This window comes from Corythoichthys intestinalis, chromosome 1 (genome assembly GCF_030265065.1).
Source record: "Corythoichthys intestinalis isolate RoL2023-P3 chromosome 1, ASM3026506v1, whole genome shotgun sequence".
Classification (NCBI taxonomy): domain Eukaryota; kingdom Metazoa; phylum Chordata; class Actinopteri; order Syngnathiformes; family Syngnathidae; genus Corythoichthys; species Corythoichthys intestinalis.
In genome coordinates, this window is record NC_080395.1 from 80,692,476 (window position 1) to 80,709,649 (window position 17,174).

Below are 17,174 nucleotides of genomic sequence, written 5' to 3' on the forward strand. Positions count from 1 at the left end.
CACACACCCACGCATCCCCCACCCCACACACACACAATTTAGTTTTTGTGTCTCAGTTTTTGTGTTTGTTTTTGTGTCTGTCTGTTTGTCAGTTTTTGTGTTTGTTTGTCTATCTGTCAGTTTGTATATTTGTTCGTGCCATGTGAGAGAATATTGTCAAAAGCTGGAGAGGTCATTAGCAAAAAGAGGAACCGGCTGAAACCAAATGCTGCTGAGATGATTCTGTTTTTAAATAAAAATGTGTGAAACACCCAAATCCCCATCCCAGTGTCACTAGCATTCTATACACCTACCATCAAGAGTTCCCTATTGCACAAGCATTTGCGTATTTCATTTAAAAGTAACACAACAGCTTTTTTTTGTTTGTTTGTTTTCATTATTATTATTATTATTTATTTATTTTTTTTTATTAATCTGGGGGAAGAATAAAGAATACATTTCAGGCTAGTGGTCAAACCCACTACTGCTCGCACATCAGACATAGTATATAACCACCATACCACCCACAGGTTTCATTGTTCAGATGACACTTGGTCATTTGGTTAGATGACAATTCAATATATTTTTGTCCAGAAGATGTCACCACACTGAATTGTGTCAAATGCCTCGTAGCACGGAACCATCTCAACACATTTGCTTCAGCGGTACAGAAAGCAGCGGTGAAGCAGTGTCGTCTGTCGTGACTCACCACACTGATTCGTGGCAAATGCTTCATAACACTGAATGAACCATTTCGACACGTTGCTTGATATATATTTACTGCTTCAGAAAGCTAAGGTTTCTCCATCACTAGTACGACCCTAATTTCCAAATGTTCCACGTGACGTTGAGACGTGTTTGATGCACGAATTCTTCTTTGTTTGTATGTTTGTTTTCTTTTGATGCACGAGTTCTTTAGAGCGTCATCCTCCAGCCTTTGTGTCGTTGGACGTGCGTGCGTGCGTGCGTGACGTAGTCAAGCTTGTGTGTCTGTCACAGAGCGAAAGAGGCTTGCGTCGTATTAAATTCTCCTCTGAAGTTTATCTGGCTGATCTTCTATCTGGACCTGAGAGATGAAGAAGGCACAATCGCTCCTTTTCCAAGCGTTGACCGTGCTTGGCATTTGGGCTTCGCTTGGTGAGTTCACGTTTTTATTTGACTTCAAGGTTCACTGCAAACGTTGTTGGGACTGGATTTGTTTCTTCAGATCATTAGGGGATCAATATAAAAGGGCATTTTATTGGCCCCACCTCGGGGAAATGTATACTTGTCAGATTACTAGACATATTAAGCAAACTGTCAGTCTCATTTGAAACAATGGAAACAATACATAATACATCCGCGGTTTTGAGACACTTTCTGATCCGACTGTGAACTTTTGAAAAAAGGGTGTAGTAAAGCCTATTTAAAACTAACGACTGACTTTAAGCATTGATATACCACTCATTTAACTCACTGACCGCCACTGACTGAAAACCTGAAACATTCACTTCGGTTTGCCTTGGAAGGCTGCAAATGGATTGGACGTCTAGCACCGTCATTGGCACAGAAACGTGAGAATCCATAGCCAGTCCTCCCAGTTAAGAATAAGCGCACTTCTGTTGTTGTCAGTAGTAAGCTAAACGAACCAAAATTATACATTAATACAAATGTATATATATAACTATTTTAAAACTATTAAAATTATTATGAATTAAAAAAAAATAACACTAAATATTACTATTAAATTGTATAATAATAATTTTAATTTAATAATAATAAATTTAATAAATTCATAATAATTTATTTTTTAATTTAATTTTATAATATTATATAATACTATATTATTAGTAGTAGTAGTATTACTAAATATAATAACACTAAATATATAATACTAAGTATTGACTAATGGCAGTTAAATACTCTTGTAGTTTAGTTTTGGTTAGTTTTAGTTTTATACTAAAGGGTCATAGTATTTACCTATGATATAAATAAATATCTACTTTTTTAAATTCCATTATAATCTTAATGATTTTTTAATCAATAAATTATCAATAAACCCAATAGATTTGTATTAATGTATAATTGTATTTTTTCATATATAAATAAAATTAACATTAAAAAATAAAAAATAAATACATATATGTTACAGTTCTACATGGACTGAGGTTTTCAATGCAACGCTTCACATTCCAGGTGTTTTGTTTCACATTGCGAGATGGATAATTTTGTATGTGGTGCTTGTGTGTGTGTTTTGTCATAATGTATCAAACGTAGGAAGAGAATGTCCAAAAGACATGTGCTTCAACACAACAGAAAACTTAGCTCCAAAACCATTGTCTGTGATCTCAATTGATCTGGATCATGAATACATATAGGTTGAGGTGCTGGAGGGGGAGGGATAATTGAACTTTTAATGACCGAAGGGAAAACAAACAACAACAAAAAACCTGCAGTTGAACACAATCTTGATGACTTTTACAATTGTTGTTACAATATGATTAACACCCCCCACCAACACAAACCTATATAAAGACAAACCGAACACTTTAAAATGCAACTTTTTTTCACCTCGACCTATAACCTTACTCACATTGTCTTCACTGATGCAAAAGCATCTATTGCACTTTCATATGACAGTTGTTTTGGAAGGGCACTTCTTTCCTGGACTTGGTGGGCTTGGACTTGGTGCTGATGTGGATAAGTTCGCTGTAAAATGACACATTTCAAAGGTAAAGCGTTGGTCAACAACATGTCACTTGTATTCTGCTTGCCTTTAGCCAAAGCATCGAAAGCGTTACTCTTTGCACATCCTAAGTGTGTGTGGGTGTGTGCGTGCGTGTGTGTGTGTGTGTTTCAGACAACCCTATGCTGAGAGCTACAAACTCTTTTGTGAACAAGTGATCCGTCAAAGGATTATCGTTGACAAAGAAGTGCTCAGAATGGACAAGCCAAGAAGGTTGTTCGTGAACATCGTGAAGAACCATGAGGATCTTGATGCTTCAGACTACAGGTAATTTATAAATATTCATACTAAAAAGTTTTTTTTTATTTTTTTTATTTAGTCTCTGAAAAAAAGCCTTGAGAGAACGTTTCATTTTGTTCTCTTTGGTGTATTTGTGTGAATGAGAAATATAAGCGCAAGAGTGAATGTATTATGTGGGTGTGTGTGATGTGAATATGTGTGTCTTGTGCTCATCTTTCCCTTTAACTTTGTTTCAGGCGGGATATGCTGAAAAGAAGATTGAAGTGTGATTTCCCCCAATTAGTTTTTTATGGGGAGAGATTTGTCTCAAAAATATTCTCACAAATGCTTTCGCGATTCACACATATCTTTTGTAGATGCACAAATATATCAGAGATTTTCACATGTATTTTCGAGATCCACAAATATATCCATGAGTTTCACATGTGTTTTTGTAATTCACAAGTATATCCTCGAAATTCACATGTGTTTTTTTTATGTAGTGCGTGCACTCATCATGAATTATTGTTTGTAAGCATTCGAATTGTATATGGGAATCAGCGGCCGAGTGCATTTATTTTTGAGACAAACATAACAAGAAACGGTCAAATTTTCTCACACAAGCGCATTCGCGATTCACACTTGTGTTTTTCGAATTCACAAATACATCCGCGATTCTCACAAATACATTAGTGATTTTCACACGTGTTTTTCAGATCCACAAATACGTCCGCGTTTTCCTCGTGTGTTTTTTAAATCCACAAATACTTCCGCAAATGTCGCATGTTTTTTTTAATGATGTGCGCGCAATTATCATGACTTGACATTTTTTAGGCATTCAGTTTTGCTTGTGAATTGCTGGAGCTGTGTTTTTTTTGTTTTTTTTTTTTTTTTTAAACAGCGAACACGCGCATTTCTTTTTGAGACAAACATCACTCGATGTTTCACCAAGATTTTCTCACACACAGTAAACCAAGAATTTTCACGTGTCTCAAATAACCTCCGCCTCAGTCCGATAGGCGGCAGTATTGAGCGCATAGAAAGGTCAAAAGTGCCCATCAACACAGATGGCAAATGGTGTTCTACTTATGTAGCGCTTTTCCACCTTTCAAGGCGCTCAAAGCGCTTTACACTACATCGCCATCTACATACAGGTGACGCAGCACCAGGAGCAATGTGGGGTTCAGTATCTTGCTCAAGGATACTTAGGCGAGTTCATCAGGGCAGAGAATTGCACAACCTCTGGGTTGGGGGACAACTACTCTACCGCAGAGCCACGCCATCCCCATCCCCAGATCACATACGGACACCTAGCGGGTGACATTACACCGGGCAACAGATAAACAGGTGTCTTGGGTCCGTTGGAAAACCTACCCTATTCCATTTTTTGTTTTTATGTGTGTTAATAAAAAAAAAAAAAAAAAAAAAGAGAAATGAATCATCTCCCGTTTCCCAATTAAAAACTGCTAATTCAATAACGGAAACGAGACTTAATCCATTTTACCAATTAATGGTTTTGAGCTGAAGTCGAAAAACAAAATATGTCCAATATTTGTTTTTATTAACAAAAAAAAAAAAACAACAGCACAAATATGCCAGGGGGTTATAAACATTTCAAACATTGCACATCAGGAAAATAACAAAACAAAACAAAAACAAAAAAACAATGAATAATGCTGTGAGCAATTATTCACAAAGAGATTCAAGTTTTTCCACAAATATTGTTATTTTCCGCTTTTAGATTATTTGATTTTTTAAACAGATTTATGTAGCACACAGTCTCGTTATGAAAGTGAGAAAAAGAAGGTAACAGCTTGCTAAATTTACATTTGTGTAGGTAGAATTTCGACAAAATGACAAGATTAATAATAGAAACAATCTCTTTCTTGAGATTCTTATAGAAACAAAAACAAAAAAGACATTTTCCCATTTGAGTTTGAAGTCCACATGTGTAGGCTCCTGATTCTGAACTTGCAAAGTTCTTTCCAAAATTTATTGGAAAAAGAGCAGGTCCAAAAAAGGTGCTGAACTGTCTCTGTATCAATGTCCCACTTTAATTTTTTTCATGTAGTGGTTTGCAGGATAGTACTTATCTATAGATAATTTTGAAAGCGACTTCTTTGACCTTACTTGTCAACCGAAACATATTGGGGATAGTCCATACTTAGGCGTGGACCAAATGATATCTCCAAAAAGACTTAACATATGCTTTGGATCTAATCTCGTTCTGAAATAGAGATCGAGTATATCTATTCAAATTTTTGTTATGTAGTAAACATAATTTCCCCACACTTGAATTTAGTATATTTGGAGGAGATAAAGTTTGAAATGGCATGTTTACATTTCTGCACAGCATAATGAATCCTGAAGGAATCGCATCATCAACACTAGCATATTGCTTAGGTCTAACTGGTAACTGAAAATAATCCCAAAACTCCGCGTAAAACATAGGTGCCATTAAAAAGTTGTGACACAAAAAGTGTCTTCTGCCTCTAATTGTCCAAAAATAAAGATTTGTTTTTGCAAAGAATTCAATGAGCCATGACCCGGAAGACGAGGCCTTATTGAAGAAAAACATCGTTTTCCGGTTCAAGGCTCATTGTAAAAGCGAACTCGGAGGAAAACAAATATTGGTCGTATTTTGTTTTTCGACTTCAGTTCAATAAATTGACATTGTAAAAACGGATTAAGGTTCGTTTTTCGTTTTTTATTTTCCAAAATTAGAAGGAAAAACAAACGGCCTCAAGGTACACGGACAGTCTTGATAGTTCTTGAAGTTTGGGAATCATACTTTTATAGTCTATGCGCTCAAAACTGCCACCTATCAGATGAAGGCGGAGGTTATTTGAGACACGTGAAAATTCTCGGCTTACTGTGTGTGAGAAAATCTTGGTGAAACATCGAGTGACGTTTGTCTCAAAAAGAAATGCGCGTGTTTGCTGTTAAAGAACACAGCTCCAGCAATTCACAAGCAAAATTGAATACTTAAAAAATGTCAAGTCATGATAATTGCACGCACATCATTAAAAAACATGCGAAACTTGCGGAAGTATTTGTGGATTTGAAAAACACTTGTGGAAAACGCGGACGTATTTGTGGATCTGAAAAACGCGTGTGAAAATCACTCATGTATTTGTGAGAATCGCGGATGTATTTGTGAATTTGAAAAACACGTGTGAATCGCCAATGCACTTGTTCTTGTTATGTTTGTCTCAAAAATAAATGCACGCGGCCGCTGATTCACAAATACAATTCGAATGTTTGCAAACAATAATTCATGATGAGTGCACGCACAACATTAAAAAACACATGTGAATTTCGAGGATATATTAGTGGATTACAAAAACACATGTGAAACTCATGGATATATTTGTGGATCTCGAAAATACATGTGAAAATCTTGGATATATTTGTGCATCGACAAAAGATATGTGTAAATCGCGAAAGTATTTGTGAGAATATTTTTGAGACAAATCTCTCCCCATAGTTTTTCACACCCCTTTCCAGCGCAACATGTCTGAAATGTTTTTTTTGTTTTTTTTGTTGGAGACTTTATCATCAACAGAAACTTTTAGACAGGATACCTCAGTCATCAGGTACATCAGCTACCGACTCTACTGAGGTAAGACAAGAAAGTGACACTGAACAAATGGCTAGCACACCATCTGGTTGGAAATCCACAGAACAAAGAAGGACACTTTACAGTGCAGGGCTGCTATTGAGGACCATTCTAAGCGAATCACCCTCACTGAAATGCCCATGGCCTCCCACAGCAGAAGATTTAAATGTATGTGAAGCGAAAGCTGTTGTGCCTGTTGAACAGTACAATCGATTGGTGCAACAGAAGAACCAACACTAGCCGGGTATGTTGATATTCCTGATGATGTGAATCTAAAAGTTCTCTCTCTATGTCAAGACATTGTGTATCTGGAATGTCCATTCCTCCAACAAGTGATGCTCTCTTCCAACACAGCAAAAGGGCAAACTACGAGGCAGCAGTAATGCGACATTGTCTGACTGGTATGATGTGTGCCCCTTCACCAATTGGCAATGGATGGGACATTGAGGATGGTGAATTAACAGTAAAATGGATGACTAGAAATCCTGCCCCAGATAGTGTGCTACAGGTAATCCACTGTGGTTGCAAGATAAGCAAGTGTGAGACTGAAAGATGTTCATGCTTGTCTGCAAAAATGTCCTGTACAGATTTATGCCACTGCCAGGACTGTGAAAATATTTCAAAGGAAATGGGATGATGACACTGATGATACTGATATTGATGAGTAATCACCCACCATCTCTCCTATGTTTAGTTTCATTATCAAAATGTTACTCTCCATTTTAACACCTTTAAAACAACAACAAAAAAAGGCTCTTTTCCCTTTTCCAAAAAAATAGACCTTTGTTCAATTTGACTGCCAAAAAAGATGGATGTTCCAATGAAGTGCTATTGTTTTATTGAGAGTGCACATTTCATATATGTGTGTGTATATATATATATATATATATATATATATATATATATATATATATATATGTGTGTGTGTATATATATATATGTGTGTGTGTATATATATATATGTGTGTGTATATATATATATATATGTGTGTGTATATATATATATATGTGTGTGTGTGTATATATATATATGTGTGTGTGTGTATATATATATATGTGTGTGTGTGTATATATATATATGTGTGTATATATATATATATGTGTGTATATATATATATGTGTGTGTATATATATATATATATGTGTATATATATGTGTATATATATATATATATATGTATATATATATATACACACTGATACACGGCCCATGGGAAAACCCATGGACAGTGTATCAAATACTTGTTCTCCCCACTCTATACATATATATTCCTAGATTTTGACAAAATTGGTGCAGGGAAACGTTGGGTGAACTTTTAACCCAAAGTTCAGAAGGGTATTATCTTATCAAAAAATGCATTGAACAAGTAGTGCCCAGACAGTGGAACGAAACCCATTTTCTAGGCACTTTTTCAGGGTCCACCCCAAGGCCTAATTCTATTTAACACAAGACTTATTTTTCATCCCATACAATTTATTTAGCAATTGGGGGAAATTACTTAGATACATACTGTAAAAATATTGGAGTAGAGAGATAAAAACAATGATGACATTTTGCTGCTGTCTGTTGCATTTTCCGCGTTCTGAATCTTCCCCATTGGGCTGATTTCTAAATCAGCTGAAATCGTTACTCTGCCGACGTCATCACCTAGATGGAGGCACTAGAGCAGGGTTCTCCAACCCAGTCCTCAAGGCACACTGTGGGTCCTGGTTTTTGTTCCAGCCGATCCAGCAGAGGCAGTTGAGCCAATGAGGCTTCTGCTAAAACAAGCCACACCTGACTGCAATCAAGTGATTGCACTTGTAAAACACCAGATTGGGGAAAAAGTGTTGTCATCTTGTTTGGTAGGAATGAAATCCTGCACCCACAGTGTGCCTTTGTGGAATAGGTTGGGGACCCCTGCACTAGAGTGCTACAATGATAGGCGGGGCTAAACGGCAGATTAAAAGAAACATTTCTCTTCATCTGCGCTTTGCCAAATTGTTGTATATAGTCGAATGATCTCAAAATATGATTTTAATTCACATAATAATGCTATTTAATTTCATCGTGTCACAGGCGCTTTAAAAGTCAGTGATTGCAGGACTGGTTTACTTTCAAAAAGTGCTTGAGCCGAGTTTTGAGGGTTTGTATTGCGGGACACTCCCTGATGGCCCTACTATGACCCTAGTCATGGGGGCGGGGGCAAATCAAATACTTAAATAGTATTTTTTTAAATTAAGAAACAAAGCACATGAAAAAAAAATACATAGTAATGAAGTAATAAAATAGAAATAATTCTACATGAAATGAAATTCATTCTAAAAAAAAAATCAAAACTTCAAAATATAAATGAAAAATTATTGAAATAAATCAAGATTAAAAAAAATAATAATAATAATAACATTAATTCAAATAAGTGTCCCATGTGTGAATTTTGCTGTGGGAAAGTTATTCATTTAATTTTGTTTTGTTTGATGAATCTTGTGACCTCTCATATCTTAACTCTATGGCTGCCTCTTACGGTATTCAATCCATTTCAACTGATTGTTCGATCGCTTCCAGCCCCTCCCAGTTAAAATGGATTGGACGTCTATCAATATCTTTTACTTATTACCACAACAAAAATTGTGACCTGGGCTGGCGGTGGTGAGGTAAACTAATGATAACTTTTGGATAGATGTCCACTGATGTGACCACTGTAACCGAAAGGGTTAAACATCATCCTCAAAAATAAAAAGTGCAAATTACCACACAAATGTTCCTTTTTGTGCTATACACAAGTGTGGATGCAACCCCGTTGGTTACATAACTCTGTCGGAATGGCTGACGGTTACCCATTTGATTATTTCACCTTATAACGCATACTGTAGCTTGATCTGAGGCTGAAATGCATCCCAACTCTTCTTTCTTGATTTCTGTCCCAATTTACATCCATTGTCCAGTTCACTGGCGCCTGTGGCACAGCTGTGATGGTGTGTGATGTAATCCTACTTGGTTTAGTTATTGTTGGGTAAAGAGACATACTATACATTGTATCCAAAAAATTGTCCATTGCTGCCAGTTTGCTTGGATTTAATAAATCAATATTAAAATCTCCACAGATGAAGAATGTTTTCTGCTTAATAGTGGAAAACAATTGGCTCATCCATTCAGTGAAGGAATCAATACATGAACCCGGTGATCGATAGATTCAACTGACAATTATATTTTTCTTTTTTTCATTGGAGATCTCTATTGTCAAACATTCCAAGTGTTCTTGACATATCTATTCAATTCAATTTTATTTGTATAGCCCTAAATCACAACAAGGTTGTCTCAAAGGGCTTTGCAGAGGCAATATGATACAAAATCAGAAACAGCAAATGAAGCAATGAAGATGAATACATACATTTCAAGTCCTGGGCATCCCCCATCCTTAGACCCTCCATGTCGGCAAGGAAAAACTCCAAAAACTCCAGAGTCTTTGGGAGAAAATGAGAAACCTTGGGAAGTACCACACTGAGGAGAGATCCACTCCCGGGACAGATAGGCAGGGAGCACCAGTACTGCTAATGGGAATTAGCAGGCGAAGTTACAGTCCGTAAAGATACATTGGAGTAAAGGAACAAGAAGAGGTCCATCTAGCCAGATGAGACGGGGGTAGCAACGAGGACATCCATCCAGCCAGGGGTCCGGACAGTCAGGAGGCTGCAGCTGAAAAAGGGGTGGGGGGAAAGGGGAGACCGGGTGACGAGTGATGAAGAGACTAGACAGATATTACCATATTACTAGATATTACCATTGGAAAATAGAAATTAAGTAAGACAAGTGGTACTGTAGGTAGAGTGAGAAAAAGGAGATAGAACTCAGTGGCTGTACTTCCCCCAGCATTATAGCTTCTAGTGCAGCTGTATCTGTTAATACCATACATTTAATTGATTTATGAATATATAGGGCAACTCCACCACCAGTTTTCTTTTCTCTATGTATTTTAATTCGTAATCATCCATAAGAAAATCAATACCTTTATCAATATTAAACCACGTTTCTGTGATCGCAATTATGCTGAAGGGGTGTGTAAATTGGTGCAGATAGTCTTTGGTAGAGCTGACATTTTTGTACATGCTTCTGCTGTTGAAATGTATAATTGACAGTTTTGCCCATTGAGTTGATATGATTTTCATACAGATCTTGTGTAAAAATAATCGCAATTGGTAACAGTAGAAGAAAAGAAATGATTGTCAGGATCACTTTCTATATTAGGGACTCTTTTGTTGGACTCGTTGGATTTAAAGGCCTCAAGTTCTATTTGTTTGTTCTGAAGGGTTCGCAGAAGTGGATCAATGTCGCTCTTATTCCTGAGTACAGTTCGTGTGTTTGATGTATCGTTCATAGTCATTGTATGCAGAGATGGTACCTGGTCTTGATAGGTATCAGTACTTTTCAAGCTCTTCAATATCTCGCACCATCAGCACTTTTGCTTCCTCAGGCGTTCCGTTCCATTTAATGTATATTTTACAATTGACTACCCACGTGTGTTGAATCTTGCGTTGCTTTTTAAGATATCTTGCCTTTTTGGCGATATCAGCATTCTTCCGTGTTAAGTGATCGTTCATATATACGTCGGTACCCTTCAACTTGCGACCTTGTTTCAGCAGCATTGTCTTGTTTTTTCGACTGATAAATCTCACGATGATGGCTGGCGGTCTGTCATTCCTCATCGGCATTGAGTGGCACGCCTCGATGTGCTCCAAGTCCAACGTTATTCCCTTGCTCCGAAGGTAAGATGCCACTTGTTGCTCCACCGAGTTTTCCTCCTGCTGGCTGGGTTCCCCGTCGTCCGTGGCCACCGCACGCGCATAAGTGCGCGGTCGGATCTTATAAATGACTTTCCAATATATGGATTTAAAATTAAGACGTTGCCGGTAAAATGTTGTCTGTAAAAGTTGTAAAGCAATAAAACAAACAACAAAAATGAATGAAATGAACAAAAAACATTTTTTGTAATGGGTAAAAAAAATATTTTTCAAAAAGATCATGTGACTAGTGTTGGGTTTTGTGTTGTTTTTTTCCTTAGTGTGACTTGTCTCTGTGATTACCCATTGATTTCACCTGTCGTGCCTGCACATAGTGAGTCCTCCTGTATTACCCAGCTGTTCCTCGTTGTCTCGTTACCCCTTGTCTGCATGTGTGTGTGTATAAAAGCACCCAGTTTCTTTTCAGTCCTTGTTGCGTCATTGTCAATGTAAGTGTCTATGTCAACGTCAAAGTCCATGTCAGGTTCTCATCAGCAGTATTCACGCCTATCCAAGCCCTTGTGTTCCAAGTGAGTTTTTGAAAAGCAGTCTTTTGTTAGTGACAGTTTTTGTTTGCCTCAGTGCCTTCTTTGGATTATCACAGCCTTTGTTTGTACTTTGTTTTTCGTTGGCTTTAATTAAATCATTTTTGCACCATTCATCTGCCTTGCCTACATTTCCCTGCATTTGGGTCCACCTTGCCCGCCCGCGCTCCCTGACAACTAGCACCTTAGAGACGGTCATTTGCTTTGCTAAGCCACCCCCAAAAAACACTGGAGGTCAGAAGAGGCAAGATGGATATACATCATTTTTTTCAAACCTAAGCTTTCAAAAGCGACAACAACTACTGAGCGAGAACCAAGAACTGAAGATGTGGACCATGAAACACCGGAGAGCATCGCCAAAATGGTGAGCGGAATTTCAGTTGGCTCCACTTCAGACGTTAACCCCCAAAAATGGAAACAAGGTAAAAAAAAAAAAAAAAGTTCATTTTCAACGTATTATTATAAATGATGTTCCTGGCTGAAATATTCAGCCAAAACAGATGCGGCGTCTACTTCTCCACGAGGTAAGACAGAAAAACGCACACACGCAGACGCACACACAGCTGGGATGCCTGTATGTACGAGCATGGGCTAAGCTACTATCGGAGCATATATCGTGTAAGTTGATTTTATTGCTGACACTGCGTTTCGGGGTCATCAACATTTTTGGCCCCTCTTGCCAGAAAAGTCAAACTCCACCTTATGGTTTTACCACGCGATACTTTTTACTTTGACTTGAGTAGATTTGTGATGAAACACAACTCTTACTCCACTACTTTGGGCTACACTAGTCATTACATTTTTCGTCTTTATTGTACATATTGACTTTATTCTCGCAAGAGGTGCCGACAGTGGCCGTCTCAGTTGTACCAATGAGACGTCGCAACAATAACCACATGACTCCATTATACGTTATAAGTAGCGGTAACAATGTTTGTTCTCCGCTAGAGGGCACTCATGCTCTGGGTGGTGATTCATCGTGTTGTTCTGGTCTGAATTTGAGGGTTTGTGTGTCATCTTTTTGGCCGGATAGGTTATAGTACAGTATGATAATGACAGTCCATCTACTAGTAGATGAAGTTGTGCTTTGAAAAAAATATATAACATTATTTTTTTTTTTTTCATCAGACATTGTAAGCAGTTACTGACAAAGTTACTCCTTACTAGAGTATTCTTTTCAACGAATATTTTTTACTTGTACTTGAGGAATGTTTTGGATAACTACTTTTGCTTTTAACCACCTCAGGTCAGACCTCGAAAAACTCTTGAGTCTGGTCACTCGTACATCGAAGCGCCACTATTTTTGCTATTTGACTATCACTTCACCATTAGCAAATGGACTGGACGTTTGTCGCCGTCAATGACACAAAAACACGATCATTCAGAGGCAGCTCTGTGTGTTAATCTTGTCTGAACACAAAATTGGAATTGCCAGTGGGTCCAATGCGTGTCCATTGGCTCTTGATTCAACTCATCGTTGACCATAGCAAATTGAGCCAAGTCTTATCACCAAATTCACAACAACATTTGGAATGTCTTGCAGTCCTCTCCAGCATTTACCACCTACAATATATGCAAGCAGAAAGCTGTTGTGGTGAGAGTTAATACTGGCTCGGAATAAGACTGGTTTGGTTTAACAGAGGTCAGAGGGGGGGTTTGAATGACATGAGAAGGTAATCCCATGAAAACGGGAAGTGCGACTACAACAGTTGGCCGATATCCAACCTTATTCTGACCTACTAACGAGCACATGAAATCAACTAATTTTACAGATCAAAAATGTCATTTATTTACACACTGTGGTTATGATCTCCAATAACACTCCAAAGTCTATCTTTTTGTTCTTAGTATTTTACTCATTGCCTGCTATTGACAGCTGTAGACATCCAACTCATTTAAACTGGAAAGAATGGTTGTGAATGCTCATCTTTCAGTGTCATTGGCGACACTAGATATCCAATTCATTTTGACTGGAAGGGTTGGCGGTGGTCAGTCGCTGCTAGCCTCTCCTAGCCAAAATGGATATGGAGGTCTGGTGCCGTCAATGGCAACCATACGTTGTGTAAAAATGAGTGCCCTATATAGGATTAAAATTGCAAATCTTTTATTCAGGGTCAAGAAAATGAATGTTTAATAGTTAACACATTTTCTCTTTTTAAGAAATGAACTTCTGATGGAAGGGGGAAAAAAAAAAGAGCAAAAGTCACTGACCATCCATGTCAAAGTGTTTCCAGATGTCGATGAACTGGGCGGTTGTGAGCTCGGCCAGGTGCAGGTGAGGTTGCCGAGTCTGGGCTGCCATCTCGTCTCTCCCCCGTGGATTGGATGCACTTGCACGCAGGGCCGGCCCAGGCCACTTAGGGGCCCTAAGCAAAATAATGCCAAGGGGCCCATATTTTTGGCCCACCATTTCGTCACAGAGTACTGTGAAACCCATACATGCAATCCAACCCATACGTCCACATTTTGTATATTAATCAGATTTTGTTGCACTGCATACTCAAACTTCTCACCCCAAACGATTGCCAGTACTTACAGTAGATGGCGCCAAACCTTTTTCTGATTGGCATACTACTTGATAATAATGAAATGACTATATCTACGCTCTCCAGTCCAAATGCATATTATGCCAATATTTCGTTTTACTACAATCAGCGGAAGCCGTACATTTGCCGTTGCCGACAGGTGACAGCTTGCTCCGCTTTACTTGATTTGCTCCAGGCTTTTGCCCTGCAGCTAATGGCAATTACCAGTACGACATATTGACCAGCTCTGCTGACGACAGCGTTCAAGTTGGAGTGTCTTGCACAACAACAACAACAACATCAACAACATGCTCAATTACCGCGAAACTGTTGTAGGGCTGAAGCTACAGAATATTTTAGTAGTCGATTAATTGATGGACTAGTCAGTTGGAATAATCGAGTAATCAGATAAGGAACATGAAAAATTAAAATACCTGAGCTCAGCCTCAAAGAGTATATATAAATATATATATGTATATATATATATGTATATATGTATATATATATATGTATATGTATATATGTATATATATGTATATGTATATATATATATATGTATATGTATATATGTATATATATGTATATGTATATATATATGTATATGTATATATGTATATATATATGTATATGTATATAATATATATATGTATATATATGTATAAATATATGTATATATATATGTATATATAATATATATATATATATGTATGTGTATATATGTATATATATATATGTATATATATATGTATATATATATATGTGTATATATATGTATATATAATGTATATATGTATATATATATATGTATATATATATGTATATATGTGTATATATATATATGTATATATATAATATATATGTAATATATAGATACATATATATATATATATATATAATATATATATGTAATATATAGATACATATATAAATAAATATTTTTTTAAATGAGGATCTATGTACAACAAAAGAACAATTGGCTAACTTGCATAGAGAAAGTCAGCTAGCATATAAATGCTATAAAATGCTAAAGTTTTTTTCACAATGCTCTTAACAAATGGTTCAGACACATATTCCCACAAAAAACGGCTAAATATACCTATAAACTAAATTATGAATGCATTAAAAAACATTAGCTCAAACAAAAACTTAGCTTACGTTGGTGTTAACAGGGAGCAGTTGGATTCAGCCATGTAAAAAGAGGCAGACCAGAGGGCAGTGTATCCACCCTAATCAATAAAAGTAAATGCAAACACTTTCAAAATAAACCATGACAACGCCACTTTCATTAAACGAATACTCGAAGCAACAACATTTAATTCGAATGTTTTTTCTAATCGAATACTCGAGTTCATCGATTAATCGTTGCAGCACTATACTGTTGTTTCTTTTCTTCTCCGATTTTCTTCTTTCCTTTCTCTGCTCCAGAGGGATAAATTCTCTTCCACATATCCGTGCATCTATTTTCCAAGCAAGTTTGAGCACCAATCATCGCAAAGCAGGTTTAACGTCACTCCCCAGGTTGCCAGATTGTAATGACAAGAAAATGGATGTTTGCATAGATCAACGGCAATGCGCGCCACATTATTCACGATGCTCTATTAACAACGTATAAAATGAGGTTTCCAGATTGGGGCCCCGCCCCCGAGTGGTCAGGGGCCCTAAGCAGCTGCATAGTCTGCGTATATGCTGGGCCGGCCTTGATCCTATCCTATTGTTTAGCCACAACTGGATTCATTACCTTGTTACTTTTAATCCTTCACACAGCCGCTGGAAACAAATGTTTTATCCATCTGCAGGCGACCATCGTGATTTTACAGCACTATTTGGGTGTGTGTCTGCCTTAAGGCAAAACACTACCGCTTTTGTCCAACGGCGTCGCTGAAATTGACTAAAACTGAACAGTTTCCAAGTGTTGCCATTGACAGCACTTAAACCTCCACTCCATTTGAACTGGAAGGGCTGGAAGCGAACGAACGTATTCGCTGTCCCCCTCCTTGTTCAAATGGAGTGGATGTTTACTAGTGACAAACAGATTGAAATTCACAGACAAAAAAAATAAACTAAATGATTGTACACGTACATGACAAAGCAGTACTAACAATGCATTTGTAATTGCAATCATTTTCTGGGAGAAATTGAGCATTAACTGACAGAATTGCATGGGTGCCAATACTTTTGGCCAGCAGTGTACGTCGGCTCCTTCATTGATGATGTGAGTATGCGTTGTAAAGTGAATTAAAGTCGCTGCACATAGACTGTGAACATTCCTCACAATGCTTGGTGGAGAAACAGTTGTGTTGATGTCTTTTTGGGTCCGTTTTTTTTTTCCGATCGTACACAATCGTGATCTAGTTTTTATCGGCCATGACTGTTTGCTTGGATGACCAAACGTCCTCTTTGCCCGGACATGTCCACTTTTCACGTCCTGTCCGTTGCATCCGGCCTGATTTATAAATTTGTGAAAATGTCGGATTTTCATGATTTTTCACGGGAACAATTTGAGGAGAATCGCCTGCCTGCGTTGACGTGGCTCCTACTAGTAGTGTGAGAAGTAGTAGTTCTGAGAGACGTTTATGCTGTTGTATTGTGTGTCGATGTGCTGACTTTATGCAATAATATGGGCCATCAGTTGACCCTTTGCGGTGCGTTGCTGCCACCTGCTGGTCAGAATAATTCGCGGCATCTGTTTTTTTTTGTCACGGTTTTGCCCATAAGCTCATTCACTTTCACAGTGCGGTTGTCTAGCGGTAGCATTGACACTCGTGAATGCTTTCGGTTACGTTTCTGCCTCGGAAACAAATGTGT

At 37.6% G+C, this 17,174-nt stretch overlaps 1 long non-coding RNA gene across 6 annotated transcripts; it reads left to right on the top strand.

Annotated features, from left to right (window-relative positions):
* The first annotated feature begins 871 nt into the window (after positions 1–871).
* LOC130926975 (uncharacterized) lies at positions 872–10,891 on the top strand. Of its 6 annotated transcripts, none has more exons than XR_009066326.1 (7): positions 872–1,116; positions 2,599–2,690; positions 2,819–2,971; positions 3,181–3,207; positions 6,473–6,545; positions 6,629–6,786; positions 6,897–10,891. It is a non-coding gene; the product is annotated as an uncharacterized LOC130926975 (long non-coding RNA). The 6 variants fall into 6 exon arrangements; XR_009066323.1 differs by having other exon boundaries at positions 886–1,116; positions 6,607–6,786; XR_009066321.1 differs by having other exon boundaries at positions 886–1,116; positions 2,574–2,690; positions 6,473–6,786.
* Positions 10,892–17,174: the final 6,283 nt, after the last annotated feature.